Source organism: Medicago sativa, chromosome 6 (assembly GCF_051527215.1).
Source record: "Medicago sativa cultivar Bolivia chromosome 6, Bolivia_mono, whole genome shotgun sequence".
Classification (NCBI taxonomy): domain Eukaryota; kingdom Viridiplantae; phylum Streptophyta; class Magnoliopsida; order Fabales; family Fabaceae; genus Medicago; species Medicago sativa.
Genome location: NC_140754.1, coordinates 75,406,733 through 75,433,359, shown reverse-complemented (window position 1 = coordinate 75,433,359; position 26,627 = coordinate 75,406,733). Strand labels below are relative to the sequence as shown.

The window sequence follows — 26,627 nt, the reverse complement described above, 5'->3', positions numbered from 1 at the left end:
AGAGAGAGAGAGAGAGGGGCTCGTTATTTGGTAAAGTGAAATTAGGTTTTTTTTTTTTTATGCTTTTTTCTTCTTTCTCGGTAATAGGAGTTTTTTTAGTGACTAGTATTACTATTGTATCAAAATCTTGACATCAGTGATTACTCTTTTTGATAAACGATGCATGGTGGGTATCCCAACTAATTTAATGGTTTTTCTTTAAATAACAATAATTAAATTACTTTGTAAATAGCTGTCAACAATACATTTTTATTATTCCTTAAAAAAAGAAATACACAGTAATTATTTTTTTTAGGAAATATACATTAATTATATAATGCTCAGATTTTGAATGAATATGATGTATTAATATTTTAACTTTTTTTTTTTTAAAGACTTGATATTTTTACTCATGTATTTTAAAACGTACCGCGAACCTAAATAACGTACCGACTATGTATACCCCCTTCGAACCCAATTCTTCAAGAGTTCCGTACCGCGTACCCGAACCCGTACCACGTACCGAAGCGAACTACGAACCTGGTGACTATGATCCATCCTCACAACCATCTGTATTGAAAACAATGGCTTTATGGCTAAGTTTCAAATATTTTCTTTATAAAATTTTATGGAATCTCTATCACTTCCGCTAAAGACTCATCTGTCTGATGTCTCAAAGTTAGGTCTCTGCTAACTGCAGCGATTTATAAAAAGCAACTGAGGTTATCCAATTCTGCAGGATTGATGCACTCTACCGGTGAGAAAATGAATTATGTGAATGTGGATGCTTATATAATTGATAAATATTGTTGATTTTGGATTTCCAAACTGTTAAATTTGGATTTCCAAATTCTGTATCTACCGAAGTTGTTACTAGGTTGAGTCACGACCAGGTCGCTCTCTTTAAGACGTTTCGTGGCACTACCCAAAGTTGTGCAAGGTAGACTATCAACCACGCCGCCTCCAGGATAAAACAAGCCCAGCTACAACTGTTCGATTAACTACTGCACTGTAGAAAATCGTTCGAGAATTACACCCTCAAATATGGTTCTAAGACCACTCTTTAATATTGAAACCACTCAAATTAATATGGTATTATTACCATTCTATTATGGTGCTGAGACCACTCAAATATGGTGTTACCACCATTCTAACTTTAACTTCTCCAAAACATCAATATGGCACTACGACCACTCAAATATGGTGATACTACCATTTCTCATTAAATAGAAAATTATTGAAATAATTTATATACTGTTAAGATCATTCTTAATTCCGACGGGACATTAGTATTACGAAAAGGGACTATGATTTTAATAGTACTCTATATTCTGAAGGGACTATGAACTTAAGACCACTCTTAATTCCGAAGGGACATTAAACCGAAGAAGGGACTATGGTCTTAAGAACACTCTTAAAATATGGTTCAATCGATTGATCGAAGCCACTCGATACGGTACGTAACCGCTCTATTTGAAACCGAAAGGGACAGAAAGGAGTAGAAGCAGAAGAAACGTGTTAACACAAGTCGGAGGGAGAAGAGAAGAAAAGAATTCCCGACAACTCAATGAAATTCTTTTCGGTGTGTGGAATGCACTATGTGAGTTCTCTATTTATAGGGAAAACTCACAACTAATAAGTGAGAAACTTTGGGAACAAGTAATATGAGAAACTTTGAGAACAAGTAACATATTACTTTGTGATTAAGTAATTCACATATTAGATCTAGTACAAAAATATCTTAATTGAGTACTAAAATATATTAAATTTAGTACAAAAATATATTATATTATGTACCAAAATATTTTAGTAAAACTTGGGGACTAAGAAAGCACTTTCTAATAATGATTAAATTAATTATTTAATTTATCATTTCCAAATAATAAAAATATATATATCAATATATATTTTTTCTCTAGTGCTTATGTACCCCCATTAATTAGAGGTACACCCCCACTATATAAACACTACTAATGTGTGTGTTCCATCCGATGTGGGACTTCCACTTTTTTCAATTCACACAACACTAGTTCTACCCAACATGGGAATTTGTGTTTAGTCTTTTTTACTCAATTTCGACACATGTTCCAACAATCCCCCACTTGAATTTAAAAAATGGTTTCATAAATAACGCCAAAAACGTCTCCATAAGATTTGCTAGTAAACAAAGGTGTCGCTTACAACTTGAACCTTTGCATAGCGAGTAAAATTCTGATTAACAAGAGTTACTTACAGCATTGAACTCTATCTCAGACATAGAACCCACACACAAACCTTTTCATAAGGTGTATTCTAAAAGCCCGTGCGTTTATGGCCTTGCACGTGTATCCCGGTTTTAACGAACGCTCTAGGTATTCTGCCCCGAATCCCATAGGAACCGGCCCTTAGTTCCACATTCATATAGGTGAGTCTATCAAGAGTACTCCTGTAGCTATGTACTCCACTCCAAATAGAGTATAGATCTCATTAAGAGTTTCTATTATCTCATCCTTCTATCGCTGCAGGAATCATGCTTTCTTACTTTTATCATAGCATGTTCTATCACTTGTGACTTGTTATTACCCATTGAACCTATTTCTTGGGATCTCCAGTCATGTAGGTTGGGTTACCATCACTTGTGATCTTTGGGCATTAGTCCCATCCTATTGGATGTGTTTAGGACTTTCTTTTTAGTAATTCCTTTCGTCAAAGGATTGACTAATTCTTTATCAGTACGTACATGATCTACTTTAACCATTCCTTTTGAGAGTAGCTAGCTCTCTAATCCTTTATGTGTTCATGCCTTAATTATCGTCTCTAACGATTCTCAATTTTTGTAATAGCTGCAGACTATCACAATGATTTAACACTTCTGGAAACGGTTTTATCCACTAAGGGATCTCAACTAGCAAGCATCTTGTCAACTAGCTTCTCCACTAGTTTTCTCTAGTGTTCTCATCTCAGATTCATTCCATAGTGGACTGAGTCAATATCATTTGTTTTAACAAACAACTCCTCTAGTGATGCTCAATATGCAAACACTAGTCGCTAAATATTCATCTAAAAGATGTTCTATTTTATATCTTGTACCATTTAAGTACAATAGGTTACTCCTAGGGAAGTAATCTTAGAGTCATAGTTTTCTTAAGGCACCTCATGACTCTTTCTATAGCATGGCAATGCTTCTCATCCGTCTACTAGTAAACTTGCACAAGAGTTTTACGACATCGGCAATGTCGGGTCTAATACATTCAGTGGCATACCTAAGTATTGCCAATGATTCTCACATTTGTTTTTCTAACTCCATCTCAAGTGTTCTTACACTTGATCATAATATATGATTGCAAGTTTACGGAGAAATAATTACATTTTCTCAACTTTGTGAGATTTATCAAAAAAGTTCTCTTTTCTGATCTAGTAATCTTGAAACCAAGAATTACTTCAACTTTGTCTAGGTCTTTCTTATCAATGTTATTGATAAACAATGATTTTACATAATTCATAACATGAATCTTTAAATCAAATATGAGCAAGTCGTCTTTATAGAGACATATGATCGTGCAAATATTATTTGTCACTTTCATTCACTTTATACTCATTCGATAGCATTAGAATGCCAAATTTTTCATGTCATTCCTTAAGAGTTTATTTTAGACCATACAAAGAATTATCTAACTTACATACCTTGTTTTCTTGTCCATGAATCGCAAAACTTTCAGGTTGTTTCATATAGATTTCTTCTTCTAGTTCACCATAAAAAGAGGCAGCTTTCACATCCATTTGGAGTACTATCGAGTTATGAACGGCGGCTAAAGGGACTAGTACTCTTATGAATATGATTTTCGTGACTGGTGAATGAATGTCGAAGAAGTCTATATTTTTCTCTGTCTAAAACCTTTGACTACAAGGAGAGTCTTGTATTCATCAACCGTACCATCAGGTTTTAGTTCCTTTTTCCAAAATCCAAATACAACCGATTGATTTTGCAACTATGAGACAAGTCAACCAAGTGTCATGTTTTGTTAGACTCTAGAAGATTCATTTCATCGTTTATTGCTTTTTGCCATAATTCAGCATCCAATGAGGATATAACTTCTTTAAGGCTTAATGAATCTTCTTCCAATGTATAAACCAAGTTCATACTCTTTAGCATTTTTAGCTTTCTTACCTCCTTGAGGTTCTATAACATCTCGTATGATGTTTTCATAACTATTTCTAATTACATGAATGTGATTAGATATAGTGCCCCCACTAGTTCTTAATTTTTAGAAGGGAATTTATTTTGCCCCCACTAATGTCGTGCTCCCATTAGAGCCCCCACTAGTGCCCCCACTATTCTTTAGTTAAAGGGGTAAATATTTACATAGAATTCGACATCTTTTAAATTCTATGATCACTTTAACATTTAGGTCCTAAAACCTATATGCTTCGTTATTTATAACATACCTAATGAATACACATTCATAGGCTCTACTAGTGAGTTTAACTCTCTTGGGGTCCTGAAGCCAAATATAGTCCGGACAATCCCAAGTTCAAAAATAAGACAAGTTGGATTGTCTTTTCTTCAAAAATTTCTTAATTAGAATTTTTGTTCTTATACTTGGGTACTCTATAAATTTCAATTTTCGTTATAAAAATTGAACATTCAAGCATATCAATTTTATTTTCCAAAATTCACAGTCATCAATAAATATGATAAAAACATCATTTTATCATTTCTAATTTATGTGTCATCAAATTCACACATATCATAATTTATTATGTTTAGAGATTCATATTCTCTAAATTCTGATTTATATGAACTTTTGGTTCATATTTCTTGACTGCAATAAATAAAATTGTCTAATCATATAACGTTGGAATTAAGTCCAAGTTACTCAAGTTTAAAATTAAACGCTTGTTCACACAATAAATTTTGATATGTCAAATATTAAAATCACACAACTAATAAAATAGAAGGAGAGTTTAATTTTGAACATATCATCAAAGGTACAATCTTTTTGGACACGAATGCATTGTACACAAGTCTTTCTTTAAGTCTGAGTCAACTCAGTCTTATTCGATAGAAATCTGAAATACAGATTCTTTCTTAGACATAAAGTAGAATTTCACAATTCCATTTATTTTCCTTTATTGCACATTTACAAGTTTGGAGTTTTTGTGGCTCGATGGGTCTATGGTTCATTACTGGTACCCAATATTCTAATAATGGTGCTGCACTTATCTTGAATCCTTGAACTCTCAATATCATAATTTTATCAATACTGATTTTCAAGTGAAGTGGCTGCAATATCTCCATAGTTTCAATTTTTACTTCAAGTGTGATGACAAAACTTAAAGCAACACGTATGAACCAAAATCACCAAAATTAAAATCGTATGCTTATTTCAAATGATATTGCCCAATTATCATTCCCTTATAGCAAACAGTAGCAGCGTCATAAGATACTTTTGGGGAATTTTGGGATTATACCGTGTCTATGTGTCCAGGGACAGTTATAGCTACCCACAATTAACTCCAAACTATATAAAAAAAAGGATATGTGAATTTCATAGTGTTGTTGTTTACAACAAGCACTTCGTTGTTTCAGTCGAATGATGTATTTCTATAGCTTGATTTATCCTTATTGTATTTAGGGACAATTGAACCTCAATAAGTAACTTCTTCGGTAGACATAGCATATCGAAACGTCTTAAAATTGTTGATTTTGGATTTCCAAACTGTTAAATTTGGATTTCCAAATTCTGTATCTACCGAAGTTGTTACTAGGTTGAGTCACGACTAGGTCGCTCTCTTTAAGACGTTTCGTGGCACTACCCAAAGTTGTGCAAGGTAGACTATCAACCACGCCGCCTCCAGGATAAAACAAGCCCAGCTACAACTGTTCGATTAACTACTGCACTGTAGAAAATCGTTCGAGAATTACACCCTCAAATATGGTTCTAAGACCACTCTTTAATATTGAAACCACTCAAATTAATATGGTATTATTACCATTCTATTATGGTGCTGAGACCACTCAAATATGGTGTTACCACCATTCTAACTTTAACTTCTCCAAAACATCAATATGGCACTACGACCACTCAAATATGGTGATACTACCATTTCTCATTAAATAGAAAATTATTGAAATAATTTATATACTGTTAAGATCATTCTTAATTCCGACGGGACATTAGTATTACGAAAAGGGACTATGATTTTAATAGTACTCTATATTCTGAAGGGACTATGAACTTAAGACCACTCTTAATTCCGAAGGGACATTAAACCGAAGAAGGGACTATGGTCTTAAGAACACTCTTAAAATATGGTTCAATCGATTGATCGAAGCCACTCGATACGGTACGTAAACGCTCTATTTGAAACCGAAAGGGACAGAAAGGAGTAGAAGCAGAAGAAACGTGTTAACACAAGTCGGAGGGAGAAGAGAAGAAAAGAATTCCCGACAACTCAATGAAATTCTTTTCGGTGTGTGGAATGCACTATGTGAGTTCTCTATTTATAGGGAAAACTCACAACTAATAAGTGAGAAACTTTGGGAACAAGTAATATGAGAAACTTTGAGAACAAGTAACATATTACTTTGTGATTAAGTAATTCACATATTAGATCTAGTACAAAAATATCTTAATTGAGTACTAAAATATATTAAATTTAGTACAAAAATATATTATATTATGTACCAAAATATTTTAGTAAAACTTGGGGACTAAGAAAGCACTTTCTAATAATGATTAAATTAATTATTTAATTTATCATTTCCAAATAATAAAAATATATATATCAATATATATTTTTTCTCTAGTGCTTATGTACCCCCATTAATTAGAGGTACACCCCCACTATATAAACACTACTAATGTGTGTGTTCCATCCGATGTGGGACTTCCACTTTTTTCAATTCACACAACACTAGTTCTACCCAACATGGGAATTTGTGTTTAGTCTTTTTTACTCAATTTCGACACATGTTCCAACAAATATCCTTAATGGTTTCACCAAACGTGGACTACAAGCTACCAACTATGTATCCAAAAAAGTTTTAATCTCAAAAGTCTATATTTGTTCTACTATTCAAATACTTTGTAGTGTCGTTGCAAAAGGTAATGAAGTAGTACTACATTTCATAAAACTGTTATTTTTCTCCAAGGGACTTGAAAAAAATTTCAATTTTTTATTAAAGAAAATTATACTTCTTCTCTTCAATGAATTTTAGAGTACAAATTCTACTAAAGCGACCTTCTTTTGTTAAAGAAAATTATACTTCTCTTTGAATGTTTACATTTCGTAGCAATGAAGACACTAGGGACTGGGCAGGTCGAAATGTGTTTGGTAAAAGAATGTTGGTTTCTAGTTCAAATAGCAAGTAATTAGATTCACCTGTTGTTATTATATAATTTCATGGCTTCAATGTTTTTCTTCTTCCAGTATATTTCTAGACTGGATTAAATAATCAAAAGTTATTATGGACAAAGTTTTTGGAGAGTGATAATAATAAAAGCTTTATGAAGTTATTGTCAATCATATTCAAAATACTTATTATTTCTCTTCACCTTCTATCCAAAATCTATTGCATAAATAATTAACACAACTATAAATTTTCCCCTATATTAAACAATTTTTCCAATTCAATTGCATAAGTTGGTGTAGGAAACACCTATACTGCAATTTTAAAAGGATATACATTAAATAGACAATGCAAATTTCCACGAATAAAAATTACACAAATTTTTTGACTTCATAAAAGATAAAAATCTGTATAAATTGAGAAACAATTGATAAGAAAAGTGTAACTTAGTAACACCTACAAACCTCGTATCAACTTAAGGGGAATGAAACAACTGTGGAAGCCAATGGGTAATGACAAACTGTTGAAACATGTGTGGAAATTGAGTAAAAAGACTAAACACAAATTCCCATGTTGGTAGAACTAGTGTTGTGTGAATTGAAAAAAGTGAAAGTCCCACATCGGATGGAACACGCATATTAGTAGTGTTTATATAGTGGGGATGTACCTCTAATACGGGTACATAATTATGCGAACGAAGTAAGCACTAGAGAAAAAATATATATTGATATATATTTTATTATTTGGAAATGATAAATTATATTGATATATATTTTATTATTTGGATATTATTTGGAAATGATAAATTAAATAATTAATTTATTTAAATATTAGAAAGTGTTTTCTATGTCCCCAAGTTTTGCTAAAATATTTTGGAACACAATCTATAATATTTTGGAACACAATCTGAAATATTTGGGTTGGCAATATAATATGTTTTAGTACTTGACCTGAAATATATTAATTTATTTAATAAATATTAGAAAGTGTTTTCTATGTCCTCAAGTTTTGCTAAAATATTTTGGAACACAATCTATAATATTTTGGAACACAATCTGAAATATTTGGGTAGGCAATCTAATATGTTTTAGTACTTGACCTGAAATATATTATGGTACATAATATAATATATTTTTATTGCACTTGCGTTTGAAAATTATGAACGGTGTTTTTTTTTATGATATTTTGATTTGGATTAAAAGTAAAAGGCTTAAATATGCAAAATGTCCATGTAATTTCGCGTGTTTTTGCAAATCGTCCATGTATTATTTTTTTTGTTTCAAAAACATCCTTGAAAGTTCCTAACCGTTTGCAATTCATTCCTCCCGTTACAAAAACGTTGTGGTCGCAGACGGAGACACACACGTGGCAAAGTGTGAGTTGGCAAAATATTGAGAAATGATTAGTGGCTAGAAAGGAGGGACCAAAATAAAAAACGCAAAATTGCAGAGAGAAAAATGGGTTTAACACTAAATGGGGAAAATGAGTTTATTTTTCTTCCTATTGTGGTTTAACATGTGAGTGATGCCTGGTACTTTTAGACTAAAATATGCTAATGCTTAAGATGGTAGAATTTTAATTGGGGTTGGAGATGAAGAAATTGGGGTTAGAGATGAAGAAGAAAAAATAGAGGGAGAGGAATGAACAAAATTTACATTTTTTAAATTACATCATTATGTAATTTTGTGTTTTTGGTTTTGGTCCCTCCTTTCAAGCAACTCATCATCTCTCTTGACACATAAGCCTGCTTTTGCCAACTCACCCTTCACCACATGTGTCTCTGTTTGCCACCACAACGTTTTTGTAACGGGAGTTAACGGGAGGAAGTAATTGCAAACGGTTAACAACTTACAAAGATGGTTTTGAAGGAAAAAAAAGATACAGGGACAAATTGCAAAAACACGCGAACTTACATGGACATTTTGCATATTTAAGCCCACTACTACAGAAATCAGTTTTCACATCAGTTGGAAACTACTTTTCACATCAGGTGGCAACCGATGTAAAGTGATATGATGTGGAATGTGCACGTCATTTCACATCAGGTACGGACTGATGTAATAGCAATATTTCCACATCAGGCTTTTTTCCCACTGATGTGATACGTTCTTTTTAAAATTTAAGATCAGGGTTTTCACATCAGTTTTATGAGAGACACTGAAGTAAAATAATTATATTTATCATCAGTCTTCTATCCCACCGATGTGAAATCTACACTTTTTTTTTTAAAAAAATTATGCTTTATTAATACTGCTTATAAAATCAGCTTGAGACCACGTTCTTTTCTTTTATTTATATTAGAAATATGAAAAAAAAAATGATATTTTAATGCCAAAAAGGAAGCTAAAAAGCTAACAGATACAAAATTTAATTTATAACCCTCACAAGTATACTTTCAAACTTATGCAAATTACATCATAAATCTGTAAGTCACGTGAGAAGCAAGGCCAAGATCTGTATGAAAAAAATACCAGAAATGCAAAACATAAGACAACGATAATTTATGAGCTTGCAAAAGATCACATTCAGATGGAGAAGTCGCACAATTACAAAGACATACAATTATCACTTCAAAATTGAAAAACGCCTATAAGCTAGAAGATCATCCCAACCAGGCCATAGTATGCCACTTCAAAATCATCACTCAATAACAGAGAGGATGGAGATGAATATTAGATTTGTCTTGGCTTCTTCAAATATATAAAATGAGAAACTCACAGTTGGATGATAATAAGCATATATCATTCCAATTATCCATATGTATCGATCAAGCCCTGAGCGAAAATCCCATTCATGCAAGCGGGTAAAATGTGATTTAGATGGATCAGGATCAGTATAACCTGCAAGTTCAAAAAAATATTCCTGTAAGCATGATCTGCTGTGCTTTCATGTGTGCACCCAGAAAAAGACGGAAGATGTTACAGTCGGTACAGACCAAATATGAATAGCAATGCAATAGTTCTGGGAATTGGTATACCTGAGCAAATCTTGCCATGCTAAAATCTTTACGTATATATAATATGCTACAATCTTTACTGAGCAAATCTAGCAATGCAATATATGATATGTCAATGAAATTCAGCTGATTTTTTTAAAATAAACAAAATCAAATTCCAGCAACTTTGAAAACTAACTGTCATTTTTAAATGCTAAACAATCAAATTCTCATGTTATATTGATTTTTTCAAAAACTAAAAAGCCATATATAACCAAAAAAAGTTGATTCGTACCATTTTGCCAAAGAGAAAACATACCGGGTTGGAGTTGAGGTCAAGGACTGAAATAACATTAACAGATTTGGATGAAACTCCTTCACCCATAACAGATTTTTAGCATTTTGGGCCAAGATATTGACAGAACCGGTCTTCTCTCATACGCGCACGGCAGCGATCTTCTGATGCTAGTGGATTGAAGTGGAGACGAAGAAGGTGGAAAGAATGGCAGACTGGTTTAAAAATGTACTATCAGCATATGACACAATTCCATGCCCTCATCGATACTCTCTTTCACTGCAATCAAAAACACCATAAATTCGCTTATTTATTTCCTTCAGAGTGACATCTCCACGGTCACCACAGGGTTTAATGAAGGCAAATGGATAGGCCACAGAAGAAGATAACCCTGTTGGGTGTTTTCATAATAGATTTTCGACCTACACATGTAAATGCGAGTCAGAGATTTCATGCCATTAACTGCTATCTACTAAAACTTCTGGCATAAGGAACTTTAGCATTTTATTACATTAATTGATTGATTAAAGACCCCAGCTTTAGGAACAAAAGCATCAGTTTAGTAAAGTATGAAAACAATAGAATTCAGTTTTATGATCATGTCAAGTCTACGAAGGATCTTTCAATCATGAGAAATTATGTAGACATCTCGTTCTAAAACAAGAAAAAAAGACAATATAACTAAGCCTTTTCTCACTAAAGGTTATCTAGTCTCCTGTCAAGTATTATTAAAGTCAAAGAAAGACCATATACTATAAATCTCTTTTACAAGTTTGACCTATACATATCTGTCTCCCTCTAGCTCGAACTTTTAGACTACTTTCCATCGAGTCAAACCTCCTTATCCATGCCTCCACGAAGACAAATATTACTTGTTTTAATTCTAGTTAAGTGGTATTGGAAGTATGCGTTTGGAGGCTTGTCTCCACTTTATTCAATATCAAGTGAAAAATAAACGACAAAAGGATAAAAAAGGTCAAACCTTTGAAGACAATTTTTCTGGGTGTTGAAGAGATTTGAAGCTGAGCCACATTCTGTTCAAATGGTGGTGTTAAATTGCAGATCTTTACAGTAGCAAATGATGTTCAATTAAGTTCGACGTACAGCGGTGAAAATTATGAAGAAAAAAAAAGGAAATAAACATTAGAAGACAACAGTGGACAGAAGACAATGTCTCATACCAGTAGTATCAACATGAACATCATCTGCGCCAAAAAAGTTCCTGAAAGAGCATAATTATAAGATTATTTTATATAAATATATATATGCCACAATTATATTTGTAGTGGTTTTTAGAATCGTACGGATTATCGGGATATAATTGCATTTCAGTATCCTTCAAGCAATCTGCGAACCACTTTTCAGCTGACTCAAGGTCCTCGTAGTTGGAAGACGAAGCATTTTCTAATGCATATTCCATTGGGCAAAGAATAGAAATAAGCATCCAAATAATTTATCAAAAGTCACTAAAAAAATCAAAGCTAAATCTTGCATGAGGAAAACCTCAATCCTCAGATAGCTATTGCGAAACTTCCGGGAAAATATCCTCGTTGGAGTAGTCCGTCCCCTATATGCATAATGAAACAGTCATACATTCACACAGAAGCACAGTTCTAGTACAATTTTTAACTCTAAACATTTTACAATAAAATCAGTATAGTACTACTACACACATTTGACACACAAATGTTAAAAGGAACTTGTATTATCATTATAAGTGGTAGTGAAGCTATCTACAAATCATGAAAATTTGAAGGAATCATAAAAGAGTCACCACTATGGATGAACTTAAAACAGATGGATACTTCACATTATATGTAGGACTTTAGGTATCATGTAAAATAAAAAATAGATCACAAATAATTACTACGAAGGATGGGATAAAGACTATCACAGATTTGAAAATAACACCTCGTTATCATTACAAATGTTTAAGTGAAACAGGACTCTATTTTAAGCCTGTTCTAAATTACAGTTATCAAAAATTTGCAGTGAAGAGCTTTGAAAAAGTGGTATTTCACAGATGAACCAATACAATACAAGACATTAACACAAACCACTAAATCATGAATATCATAATCATTAACAACAATTATACTCTCCATAATCATCAAAGGAAACAGATTCAGATAAAAACATAGCAGACTGGCTTCTGAAATTCTAATCTCTCTACAGATGTTAAATTCTCATATTGGCTTTTGAAAATTCTTTTGGCAAATGAAAACAAAACATAGCAGAGTTGAAGTTAATCAAAACACGTAAATTAAATCAAATTCAGCTAAAAAAAATGCTATATCAAATTAATTGACGATAAAATTCTTTCTGAATTAGATTTCCAAGAAAAAAGGACAAGACTTCGCAAAAAAAAAAAAGACAAGATTGCTTACTACTTGGTAGACTGATACATTATATATAGTAGAGTTGGATCTTTACAAGATTGTCATAGACTTCATATTCCTTATTACTTCTAATGAGGAGCCCCCATTATATATACCACTTATTCTTCTACATTTATGTGACATATGATATATTAGCATTCATGAATCATCATCTGCAATACTAGTAAAGACCTAGTAAAGACCAATGGGATACATATCTAATGGTTTACTAACCTAAGTTTCAAACAAATAATTAATCATCAATCCTATATTAGGTCATGTTCATTTCAGTCCCTATTTTCGAACTCTATAATTGAGACACTTAATTTATCAATTTTTTCAATGCAAACTTCACAGTTAGCTGTTATCTAAATTTAACAGTTCAGGGGTGATCTGGGGCATGGATGATGTGTCCTTACCTTTGCAACTGTGATTCCAATGGGGCATGGATGATGTGCGGATCTTGTGCCAAAAACTCCTATTCTTCTGACTTTAAGTCTAGGGGCCCTCACCTATAAATCCACATATCCGTAAGTAAAAGTTACTAGAAAAAAAATATCGAGCCAAGTGGGTGATGACTCAAAGACAAAGTATTAATTAACAACAGAGTCACACTCACGAACACACCTTTGCCTTGAACCCTGATTGAGGTGGACGGTTCCACAACTTTTCAAGATCCGTATTTAAATGAAACACATAATTCAGCAATGAGAATAGTCTACTACACCATCAAGTGAAGTTGGAGGAACACGAGATGTACTGAAAACCAAACATGCTCTAGTAAGTGGTACAAGTAATGGTTGCCTTGGTGTCCAATACCCACACTAATATGAAACAATGGTTCATGACTCACGAATATGACACTACGCAAATAATAATTTCATAAGCATAAATACATAATTAATAACTAAAGATGGATTACAACGAAAACCTCCAAATAATGACCAACATTATGCATTCTAATAACCCTTAGACCCATTAATGTTGTCCATTAACAAACCACCCAATACCCAAGACATCAACAAAATAAAACCAACACTACTAAGGGCTCGAATGACAAGCAGCCAAGACACAACATCAAACACAACCCAAAATGTCACAACACTGCAGCGGAGCTAGAACATCAGAGCAAGACCGGAACATATGAATGTCAGGAAGCCACAACTAAACTAACCTGTTTGCCTTCAACCAAAATACACCAACACACTTTTTATATCTTATTGTTGACTTAAATATTTATATCTGGACTTTGAAGATTGTGTTAAATACATAACTACATCTAGTATCTCCAGGCTCAGTTGTCCAACCTATGTAAGAACCAAAAGAATTACAGATGTATTAAAAGAAGAACCAAGAATGTGATGCACAAGATATTGTACAGAGAATGGATTAAGAATTTTGCATAGATAGATATCCACTTTCGAGCAGTGGTTGCTACTAAGAATAAAGGAAGAGAAGTTTCGTTTGATCTAAATTCATATATCCATTTCAATCACTTCCCATGAATAAGTAGGAGTTGGATTTTACACACAAGCATAGTTATCTAATAAGATAATGGTAAAGCTATAGTTACAACTTACAATAAGTAATTTGAAAATCAATTACCACTACTAATTATCATTTACTAATTCAATAAGAGAAATAATTAACTACTTAGACTATAGCACTGTCACGAAGATGTGCCTTGCCATTTCACTTATTAATTCCACAGACTTGAGCCAAGACATAGTCATTCTATTGGACTTGTCTCTTTTTAACCCAATTGACCCACCATTTGCTTGAACTGTATTAGAATGATGACAAATAACTATCAAAACATAATTAAACACACTTTATTCATTAGTATTAATATTTCATAAACACAAATAAATAATTAACAACCCCATCAGATTGAGAAGGAAAAAAAAACATTAATCTATGAAAAGCGCAAAAAACATGAAAATCACTATATGGTTACGCTAAATAAATTGAATAAAAAGAAACTAAACTGAATCTAATAAACACATAAAAAGTAATTCAAAAAAATTATAGTTCAATATCATTAATTCCAGTAACCAAAACTTAGATCGTAGAACACAAATATAATCCATGTGTAGTTCAGATCTGAAGCAAATAGATGGTGTGCTGAGAATGGTTTTTCTAGGTCTTGATTTGAATCAAAACCTTACCACTAGTGCAAATTTGACCAAAGGATTATTAATATTATACCTATTTTATTAAAAAGAGGTGTGAAATAGAATTAAGGTGGCAATTTTGTAAATATATTGAAAATTTCAGTTTTAGTGATAACCTTCCAAACCTGATTTTAAGAAAAAACAGATGTTAAATATATAAAAAATGGGGTGGCAAACTTGTTAAATTTATTTTATACCTTATTTTAAGAAAAAAGGTGTGAAATAATAAAAGGTGGCAAACTTGTAAATATCATTCCAAACCTGATTTTTAAGAAAAAGGTTTGATATTGGCTTTTTTTATTGAAAAAATCTAATTAATGGATTGAAATTGCCACCAGAGTGAATCGAACCTGAGACCTTTAAATAAATACACTCTAATGTCTCAAGTCAACACCATAAAAATAAACAAGTGAATTAAAGTGTAGCATATCTTTTTTCCCTTGTAACAAATAACTAATAACAAACTCTTTGTTACAAAATAAAAAAATAAAAAAATAACAAACTCATTCACTTCACATCCCTTAAAAATAAAATAAAAAGGAAAACCCAATTCCCAAATCTCACCAAGATTCAATCGATCTTTAATACCTTCAATGGATCTCCAATCTAACTTAAAACCCATTCTCAAATCCAACGTACAACCTTTTCAATCAATTTCTAGTTTTGCCTCTCCAGTTCTTCTCTCGCTTGTCGTCATACCCTTCAATCAAATTCTCCCCTTCCTCAATTAAACCCTTAAATTGAATATCCAATTCCTCATCAAACCCTTCAATCGAATTCTACTTCTCCTCAATCAAACTCTCTCGCTCTCCAGTCTCTATGATATTTAGCTCATCATTCAATCAAAGTGAAGGTATTCAAGTCATTCAATATTTTTCTGTTTTTAATGTGGTTGTATTCAATCTTCTTGTTATCCATGAATGTGCTTGTTTGTTATATCTTTTGTTTTCCAGGATTTAGTTTAGTTTTAATTCGGTGGTTACACGTTTTATTTGATCCATGAATCTGTTTTTTTTTTTTTTTTTACTTTATATGTTTTTCCTTGGTAATGGTCATTCTATTGTGCACTTGTGAAGCAGTTTTAAGAATGGTGTCTTTGAGAACAAAACTATATATATTTGAAAATAAGCTTGACTAACAGTCTCTTGACAATGAGAGAGCTACCAAGCAGTTCTATTTATTTAGATTTAGAATTTTATCTTTTAATTTATGCATTGTCACCTTTATTATTGATGATGATCAAAACTAGAAAGATTGGCAGTTTTATGAGATTTATAATAATAAATCAAATATTCATTTCATGTATGAATGTCAATTTAATCACAGTTGTTTGTCTTAAGATACTTTACTCATGGTGGAGAATACAATACTCATTTTTAATAAGTGAAAGTTTGTTTCTCTTGGATATTTATGATCAGATATATACCTAGGTAACAAATTTGATAAGTGAAATTTATATCATCTTATTATGATGATGTGTTGTAGTATAACTTGTAGCTTCACTACTCTCCATTCTTGACACATCATCACCCTTATGATTATTCAAACCCTTTGATATGAGTAATTAAACTTTTAAATTAGCTTTTGGATAATGTATAGAATATAGATATTTAAGAATTGCTGATTTATGACTAGGTAGAATATGAAGTTGAATTAGAATAAACTCTAGATACCTACTTGTTATAAAATCTATATAGTAGATTGGTGACATTCAAACTAATACATGTCTTTCGGTGTTTTCTAATTTCCATACTCTAAGAAAAATATTCTTTATTTCTACATTATTTGGAACCAAGATACTTATGGTGCAGGTGTTTTATTATCTTTTGGGTGAAAGTTGGACTTCTCTCCTATCAGTCTAGATAGATGTTTAGTATTGCAATTTATTGGTTTATGGAAGAGTGAAGTTGTTAAATATAAGTTGTTGGGTGAAACACATGATTGATTTTTATGTGATGATCCAGTTTGATTAGTTTCTAGCTTATGGAAGCCTCTGAACTCAACCAGATTAAGTATTTAATTTTTAACTTAAGGAAAGCCCTTATGGTTGAGAAAATTTTAATGGTTGATTATATTTTCTAATGCTTAAATTTTACTCCATTTGTACATAGGTCTTGTGATTATGTGAGTGAAAGAGAATTAAAATTTGATTATTTTTGAAATCTTTCTCATAAAGAGAGGACGTAGGACCATCAGAAAGAGGCCACAAGCAGACTCCTGCAAACGAAAACAACGGTAAATTCATGGATGTTATGTCTTCTGTTACATTTGTGTTCTCCGTAAAATAATTTTTCCTTCCTATTCATGATTAAGTGGAATTGATTTTTCCATTTATGTATTCTTTTACAAGACATGCAATCAAGGAGGAACTGTGAAAATGAAGCAAGGCATGGTGATGTGAAGATGGGAGGAAGAAGGAGTAAGAATAATGGATAATAGAGGCAACATAATGGAGACAGAACCTGAGGCGAAGAATGCAAGATAGGAAGATTGGACGAGTTGTTTGCGACTGTCATCAACCACTTTCTCGCTTGGTAATTCAACTGAAATAAGGTGACAGAGGTAAATCACAATTCAGTTTTCATTGTCTCATTTTCTCTTATAATTTGATTCCAATTATTGAGTTTTTAAAAATCTGCAGGTATATGTTTGTTTCAGTCTGATTTTCGTTGTCTTTTTTCCATCACATGTCTCAGTTTTTTCTCTATTTCTCTTTTTAATTCTCTTATTTTGTTTCCTTCAAAGCTTGTGATTAATTTTGTATGTGCACATCAGTCTTACTTAAGCACTCAAAATGAGACTGACAACAAATATAATATATATATATATATATATATATATATATATATATATATATATTGGTCTTCAGGATATGCTACCTTGCATGTAAATTGAGCTTAAATATGAGATTCAGAATCTTTTTAAGAGTGAGGGATTAGAAATTGTGAAACGTTAACTAAAAAACTGCAAATGTTTATGATTCCCTTGAGCTAAAACTGCATAAGCTTGTGATGTATTGAATCAATGGTGTTAGTTTGATATTAACCACATGTGGGTTCTACTTTTATCACTTTATGTCTTTCTTTGTGTATCTAAATAATTGAAGCTGACATCTCTAGATTCTCATTGGCGGTTGAGCTCACTGAAGAATTTTATGAAAGGTTTGCATTTTGATGAACTTTTGCTAGTTGATATCATTTATTTTTTCTAATTCCTTTGTCTCTCTCTTTCTTCATTTTTTATTTTGCATTGCAACAATATTTTGGGTAAATTGTGATTACTAACTTGTTTGTTTAGTTTTGCAAATCTAGTATATATCTATACATACAACCTCTGTATGTCAGAATAGAGTGCAGGTAGTCCACATGCCTTAGTACTGTCTTCATTCATCTAATCAATTTTTTAATAAACTTTTTTTGTTGTTAATTTAATTTCTTTTTCAATTGATGGCTTTTATAGGGCCATGATATTGTGTTGGAGGCTAAGCTCTTGTGGCTTATTCAATGAGATTTTATGCGTAAGTTAGTTAATTTTTTATTATCCTAAATACAATGTTCATATAATTACTTTGTTCATTGCTTAATAATTGGCAATGTATGTCTGCTCCTACCCTTGTCCATCATGTGCACTCTATTGGACATTAACATATTCCTTAATACCCTGCAGAAGGGAAATCAGTTCAACAAATGGTGCATGAAGCTCTACGACAAGTCCCCAATAAAGATAGTCAGTATCATTGCTTGCATGGACATTATTTTTTTCATGTTTTCAGATGCAATTTTTTTATGGTGATATTTGTTTATTCTTAACATGCAAGAGACAAAAATATTGAGATGGTATATTCTCTTATGTAATTCAATTTCCAATTATCAGTGAGACCTGCTGAAATATAAAGACTAATGAAGGAATTTGGACTATTTTTGTGTGTAATCATGTGAAAACAATATTGATCAAGTACTGTCATGAATAAGTAAGACCTTTTTAGTGTTTTTATTCTGAAGAATGTTATCGTAATATTGGGAACTATTTCCAAATGAACTCAATTGTTATTTAAGAAAAATTAGCTTCATTTACAATCTTAATACCCTTTCTTGTATGTATATTGGTTTATGAAGAACTATTGTATTCTATTCACTGCAAATAAAAAAAAATGCATTGTGGAGTGGAATAGCCTAATGCCCTGCCTGTAGGTGACAACGTGCCTGCAGGTTGATTTTTTTTTAATGCGGTACTATATTTTCAACACCTGTTTTTTGTAATAAAAATGGTGTTATATGTCCACTTCGACACCCGTTTTGTAATAAAATAGGTTTTAAAAATACATATATCACACCCTTTTTATACAAATAAAGGGTACAATAAGTAGTTTTTACACCCGCTTAAAAACAGGTGTGGTATGTAATACATACAACACCCGGTGATATAACCCCAGTTAAAAACAGGTCTTAAATCTCTAAAAAACAGGTTTTAAATCCCTTTTCTGCACTAGTGTACTAAAGAGAGAAAAATCAAAACCTAGAAAATCTGATAAATCTTACCAGGGTTTAACTTCCGTTGATGCCGAGAACGACGATGGCGAGAGTTCTGTGAAAGAAGGAAATCAACGACACTGTTAAAATGGTGAGGGGTGAAAAGACGGTGAGTCTGAGAGGTGAGATGGAAAACGACGGCGAGTGAGAGGCGATAGGGAAAACGAGCTGTTAAACGATGGTGAAACGGTGAGTGAGTGTTCGAGGGGAGAGGAAAAAAACAGATCTGAGATTTGTGTGTTTTGTGAGTGAGGCAAAAGGAAAATAGTGGCAAATTGTTTTTCCCTCAGGTGTTTCTCTTCACTGATGTAAAATACAAAGTTCATTAAAATTGCGAAAATGCCACCGCGTGTTTTTCCCCTCATTTCAATTATCCACTGATGTAAATGTTATATGCTATTAGGAATTCCCCTCAGATGTTTATGTCAACTGATGTAAAAACACACAGTGTGTATCTTTCCCTTCAGATTTTTTTCATACTGATGTGAAAACTTAAACCCCCTTGATGTTAAATGTATATTTTGTAGTAGTGGCCAAAGTAAAAACATAAACGTTTTTTGCTTTCAAATTATAACAAATCAAATTAACTATCTATGAGTATCTATTTCAATGACATCAACAATATAATAAAAAAATATAATCTAAATTCTTATTATTTTTTTAACGAGAACCAACAATTTTTATTATAGAAAACGCTGTTTAAGGGTATAACTGAGATAATGGAAAAGTAAGTATAGATATATTCATCTAGTTTGTTTCACTCTTTAAAGAACAAAGGAAAGAAATCTAGACATATATATGCATATATCGTATTTGTTACACTTCGAATTTACTTTTATTTATTTGTTATATGTTTTATTAATATTGAAAGCTAAGGGTAATTTTGAAAAGACAAAAAATCAACCAAAAAAGTAACTGCTAACTGCCTTAACAATAATTATGTTAATCCAGTTCAACAAAACTTCAAATTATACAAAGCACTTTGTAGTTTATAAACAATATCATACTGCATCTTTTGGTTGATGTGGGACTTTTTTTAGTGGCTTTTTTTCTTCCTCAGCATGCCTAACTCATTGTTTGGGACCGTTATAGCAATGAAATGCAGTAAATAGACAAAAAAGATATTAGTGATATTAGTAAATAGACAGAAATTTCAGTTAATGATTTAGTCGTTGTGATCATTTAAAATATTTGGCTAGTAGAGTTTTATCTTCCCCTCTAATTGATACCATTACAACACGATATGTGTTGAAGTTGGGCTGCCAACACATTACTTATTGTTTATGTTGCAATTTATAAAGCACATTGGATTTCATCTTGAGTATGTCACATAAAGTAGGTCAATTATATGAAGTTATCATCAATCACATTCAAAATCCATATTATTTATTTTCTCCTTTTATCCGAAATCCATTACATAAACAGGTAACCAAACGACAAACTTCAAACTTCATTCAACAATCTTTCCAACTCAATTGCATAAGTTGGTGCAGGAAACACCTACAGACAAGTACATATAGGCAAGGCAAAGAAAACTTCCACAAATTAAAAGGACATATAGTTTACGACTTCATAAAAGAGAAAAATCTGAGTAATGACAAGGACGTATCTGAGTAATGACAAGGACGTGTCGTTTACGACCTAATCCAAGGGTTTCAATCTCACCATCAACTGAAGGGAGTTAGAGCAATTGTGGAAGCTAATGGGATTGAGATTCATTGCAGTCACATAAATGACACAATCACGCAGTCGAACAAAACACTGCCACATGATATAATCTACTGTGCAGATTTACCTTCTTCAATCTTTTCCACTATTAGGAAACGATGGAGTATTAAAAAAAATTCCAAACTCTTCTGCATAATTGGAGCCTTTTATGGATCTGTATTACTCATGAAATCTCATAAAATTATGGCCAATTTGTTTAAAGGATGGTGACTGCCAATTCAATTAATAATTTCAATTCATTTCATCGAGACGAGTTCTACCAATCCACTGCAGTTAGTGAAACAATACTTTATGGCAACATATGCAAATATGCCTTTTGATTTCTACTAATTTTTTGAAGCATTACAGTATATATATAACTTCATGACTATAACAATATTGACATCATGACTATAACTCCACCAAAATTCCATTATTTGGTTTCTGTACTGAATCTAGCCATTTGAGACACTCACTCTCTTCTTTCCATAAATTACATTTATTGGATTCAAATCCATTATTTTCTGAATAGTCAAGGAACAGCTCAAGTGGGCATATTGTGTAGAGTTTAGGAAAAAATTGTGCAAGCGATGGAAGGAGAAGACACTACACCATTTTTGACTTTAGGCAACGGAAATTAAGTCCACGGGTGAATAACCGTTGTCTAAAGGTATATAAGCCACGGTTTTTTACATGTGGAAAAGCTTGTATAATTCGGTCATATCAAGCTGAAAACCGTTGCCTATCATGATTAAGCCACGGATGTATATCGTTGGATTAGGTCAGCCGTTGCCTTTACTTTTTAGGCAACGCTTTTCAGCCGTAGTTAGCTAAACCGTAATCCGAAACCGCGGTCTGTTCTTGTTCAATAGCCATTCTAAAAAAAGCATGGCCTAAAGCATTTCTAGCCACAGTTTTGCAATATATTAGGCCACATTTAACTAACCGTGGCCCATACCCTCTTCTTATTCCTTTTATTATTATATAATATAATTTTGATTTTAATTAATATTATAGATATTAATGTTTGTTACTCTCAAGTTATGAAAGAATGTATACCTATTTTAGTAACACCAACAACATAGTAAATATTATATAAATTCTTATCTTTTTTTAAAGGCATTAACAATATTTTTATATTTTTGTTAAAAAAAACAATTTTTTTATTGAAAAATTGCTTTAAACTATAATTGGGATGATGAAAAGGACAAGTTACAATACAATATTCATAAGTAATTAGCGTTTATATGAGCACTCAAATGCGCGTATGTTCTTTTTATTGGATTAAAAGATATAAAATATTTTGTACCAAAAAAAAAGATATAAAATATAAATTAAATTCTTTTATTTTTCAATGACAAACAATTTATCAATTTTATAGGCAAATTCATTTAAGAGTATAATTGAAAGTGAAGAAGTCATAGTAAAATTATGTCTCCCCTTTATCTATACTACTAGCCTTCATATGGACATTCTTTATCCGTCGGTCTGCTTTTTTTATCGCGATAATGAATATAAATTACGAACAATTATTTCTATAAAATTTTGATTTAATTTCTTTTTTGGTGTGAAATTTTAATTTTGATTAAATTTATTATTATTATTATTATTATTATTATTATTATTATTATTATTATTATGAAGGAATTATTATTATTAGCGAAAAGACAGGCACTCGCGTGCCCGTTTTTCTGCTCTTTTTATTACGTCAAGGGAAAAATATTAGACATATATATACTCATATCATGTGGGTTACACTTTTATTTTAATATTTGAATTTACTCTCATTTATTTGTTATATGTGTTATTTGTACTAACAGTTAAGGGCAATTATGGAAAGAAAAAAGTCTGCTCAAAAGATTTAAAACATGTTTTTTTTATACATTATTATTATTATTATTAATATTTAGAAGTATTATTTTGTTGCCACACATAATATATTATGTAACAAACACGATACGAGTATATGTCGAGTTTTTTTTCTTTATGCTTAAAAAAATAGTAACAAATTAGATCGAATATAGGTCACTATAAATATAATCAATAATAAAATGATCGTTATTTTATTTTTATTGTATATACAGACAAACCAAAATACGCCGAGTTGATTAATAATTTTGTTACATGATTTGACAATAATTTGTAGATAAATCGATGTACGAATAATTTCCATTAATATTTCAAAATTAAAAAGTTGAAATCTAAATTATACAAACAAACATAATAACATACACACACGTCAGCGCGGTAAAAAAAACGGACAGACGGACACGATAGTTCCCATCTTTCTATCGGTTATTATTATTATTTTTATTTTTTTTGTCAGGTAGCCTAGTGGTTATATTCACACATATATTGTGTGGAGAAGTGGGGAATCTGGGATTCGAACTCAGGCCCTGCACAAATTATCCCTGATAGCTACCAACTGAGCTACACTCACGGGACATTATTATTATTGTTGTTGTTGTTATTATTATTATTATTATTATTATTATTATTATTATTATTATTATTATTATTATTATTATTATTATTATTATTATTGTTATTGCTTTAAGTGAATTAAGAAACAAGTGAAAACATAGACAAGTGAAAAGCCATCCTTTTTTCTCTTTCTTCTTCTATCACGTGAAAACAACACAGAGAAAGTTTATTCTTTCTCTCATTCATAGCTACCACCCTTAGCCATCTTCTCTCTAAGTTTTTGACCAACTTTCACCCCACCACACAAAAATAAAACCACCATTAAATTCCTCCTTTCTTCCTCTGCAAAGAACCACAAATTTATTTTCAGATTGGTGAGGTTTTTAAAACCCCAACCACCACCTTCTCTCTTACTTTCCGGCCACCATGAGCCACCATTTAAAAAACTAAACGCACCATCTTCTTCCCTGTGATTTTCGTAACAAAAGCCCTAAACTTATTTCATGATTGGAGCATTTTCACCGGCGACCACCCGCACCGGAGAAAGTCTCTACCGCACCGGAAAATGAGACCCACTAACATTTTATATCCTTTTGGTGAGTTTCATCTTCTTTCTCTTCTCTAAATTGAATTTCAAGGAAGTTTTATTTGTATTTTCGAATTTTTGAAAGAGACACTAAATTAGACATGTTGTTCTTGTTAAATTGATAATTTTAAGCTTCCTATTAAAGCCTAAGAGGATATATATTAAATTTAGTTGTTGTTTGAGTCTTCTTTTTAAGAACAATAGGAGCAAGTAAAAGTTTATGCACTGTGTTGGACCAACAAATTTTGCTAAAATAAGGTATTTTTATTATGTATATTTTTGTTTTTGTAATTTGGTTTGTTTTATGGACTCTAGTAATATTCTTTGAAAGTCTACTATATTTTCTCATTTTAGACTAAATTTGCTTATAGTTTAACATAAAGTGTTTAAGAATTGTGTTGTAGACAAAGATGCGGAGATTCGCAAAAAGATACGGTTTGGAGACTCGGAGAATATATGACGAGTTTAATTGGAAAAGGAGTGTATTGTAGCTTAATTTAATTGTAACTATCATGATTGTAAGTCTTTATTTATTTTTCCTCATTATGTATTCTTTATTTATTCAAGAAAGAATTCATTCAACACTTCAAAGAAGCTAGGCTCATTAGCATGTTGAAAGTCTTGAATGTTGTTTAAGTCTCAAAAGTCTACTATGAGTTGAAGTGTGTTGATGATAATTTTGATTTAAGATGTAACCACTTCAATAGACATTTAGAAGTTTCTTATATTAGATGCATGTGCATAATCAGTAGGCCACTTATATTTTGGAAAATGAAGCACCACCCCAGGATATATGGGGGATACGCCAAAATTATTTTTTTTTTTGGTGAAGTTTCCTTTTTGCCACGGTTTTTCAGCGTAGCCTTTGTAATAACCGTTGCCTAAAACTGTCACATAAAGCCGTGGCCTAAATAAAACCGTGGTCTAAAAGGATGAGCGAATCCGTGGCCACTTCATACATTTTAGCGACGGTTATAGCATTTTGTGGTTTAAAGTGAATTAACCGTAAGAATTTTTTTTTCTTCTACCCCTATTAACAAAAAAAGTGATATGTCTGCCTCTAGTTGAAAACAATTGATCAAAATGCCCCTATTCTTCATTTTGGATGGCGAGCAGAACCAATTTTCAACAATCCCTGCAAGTTTGCAGGCTTATTTTCTGAACAAACTGCATGTTCTCCATTTCAAATGGAGAGCAAGGATTTTTATTTATTTTTTTCCTGTTCTTCTTTTCAAATGGCGAGCAAGCCATTTTTAGTTTTTTTTTTTTTTTGTGTTATATTTTTAAAATGGCAACCAAGCCATTGATTTTTTTTTTTTGGGTACAACTTTTTGTTTTTGTTTTCTAGGTACACTCTTTTTGTTTTATCTAGGGGAATTAGCCACTTTAGCCCCTGAATAGGAAATGAGTCGTCACTTAAGTCCCTGAATGCAGATAAATTACAAAATAGTCCCTGAATGTAGACTATGTTAGTCAATTTAGTCCCTGAATGCAGAATCCGTTAGTCAATTTAGTCCCTGAATGTAGACTCCGTTAGTCACCTTTGTCCCTGAAATTGATAAACAGAGTCTACATTCAGGGACTGTTTTGCAATTTCTCTGCATTCAAGGACTAAAGTGACTAAATGTCATTCTTAACCTTTTAATATGATTAAGATTTCTAGGCATAATGTTCCGGAAAATGTTATTCCTGCAATTGTAAATTTGATCCTTGAAACAAACACACCTAAAAAAATCAATGGCTTGGTTGCCATTTTAAAAATATAACACAAAAAAAAACTAAAAATGGCTTGCTCGCCATTTGAAAAGAAGAACAGGAAAAAAAATAAAATAAAAATCCTTGCTCTCCATTTGAAATGGAGAACATACAGTTTGTTCAAAAAAAAAGCCTGCAAACTTGCAGGGATTGTTGAAAATTGGTTCTGCTCGCCATCCAAAATGAAGAATAGGGGCATTTTGATCAATTGTTTTCGACTAGGGGCAGACATATCATTTTTTTTGGCGATAGGGGTAGAAGAAAAAAAATTCTAACCGTAACCTATACCAATAGGCAACGGCCGTATATACGACGCACCATTAACCGTGGCGTGTTCGTATAGGCAACGGTTTTGAGGCTTATCGCCGCAGTTTTGTGGCGTTGCCTAAATTGAAAAATGTTGTAGTGAGAGAAGGAAGGTGCTGAATCAAGACCATCGGATGAATTGAACGGTTGATTTTCGCCGACTGCCTGGACTACTTGACTATATGACTGCAGTCAATCCGGATCCGAAGCTAATGAGTAATAATGA

General features: G+C 32.0%; 3 long non-coding RNA genes across 5 annotated transcripts; 2 read left to right on the top strand and 1 right to left on the bottom strand.

Moving 5' to 3' along the window:
* Nucleotides 1-9,664: 9,664 nt before the first annotated feature.
* LOC146916838 (uncharacterized) lies at nt 9,665-20,086 on the bottom strand. 2 transcript variants are annotated; one of them, XR_015015326.1, is made up of 5 exons: nt 19,633-20,086; nt 13,548-14,227; nt 13,340-13,432; nt 10,567-10,964; nt 9,665-10,152 (listed from the first exon to the last, which is right to left on the bottom strand). It is a non-coding gene; the product is annotated as an uncharacterized LOC146916838 (long non-coding RNA). The 2 variants fall into 2 exon arrangements; XR_015015327.1 differs by lacking the exons at nt 9,665-10,152; nt 10,567-10,964 and adding exons at nt 11,837-11,946; nt 12,046-12,109 and having other exon boundaries at nt 19,633-20,085.
* Nucleotides 15,460-18,451, top strand: LOC146916839 (uncharacterized). The gene is made up of 4 exons (XR_015015328.1): nt 15,460-17,329; nt 17,445-17,656; nt 18,214-18,255; nt 18,406-18,451. It is a non-coding gene; the product is annotated as an uncharacterized LOC146916839 (long non-coding RNA).
* A 3,852-nt stretch (nt 20,087-23,938) lies between the features above and the next one.
* LOC146916837 (uncharacterized) lies at nt 23,939-24,934 on the top strand. 2 transcript variants are annotated; one of them, XR_015014064.1, is made up of 2 exons: nt 23,939-24,350; nt 24,745-24,934. It is a non-coding gene; the product is annotated as an uncharacterized LOC146916837 (long non-coding RNA). The 2 variants fall into 2 exon arrangements; XR_015014065.1 differs by having other exon boundaries at nt 24,732-24,934.
* The last annotated feature ends 1,693 nt before the right edge of the window (nt 24,935-26,627 follow it).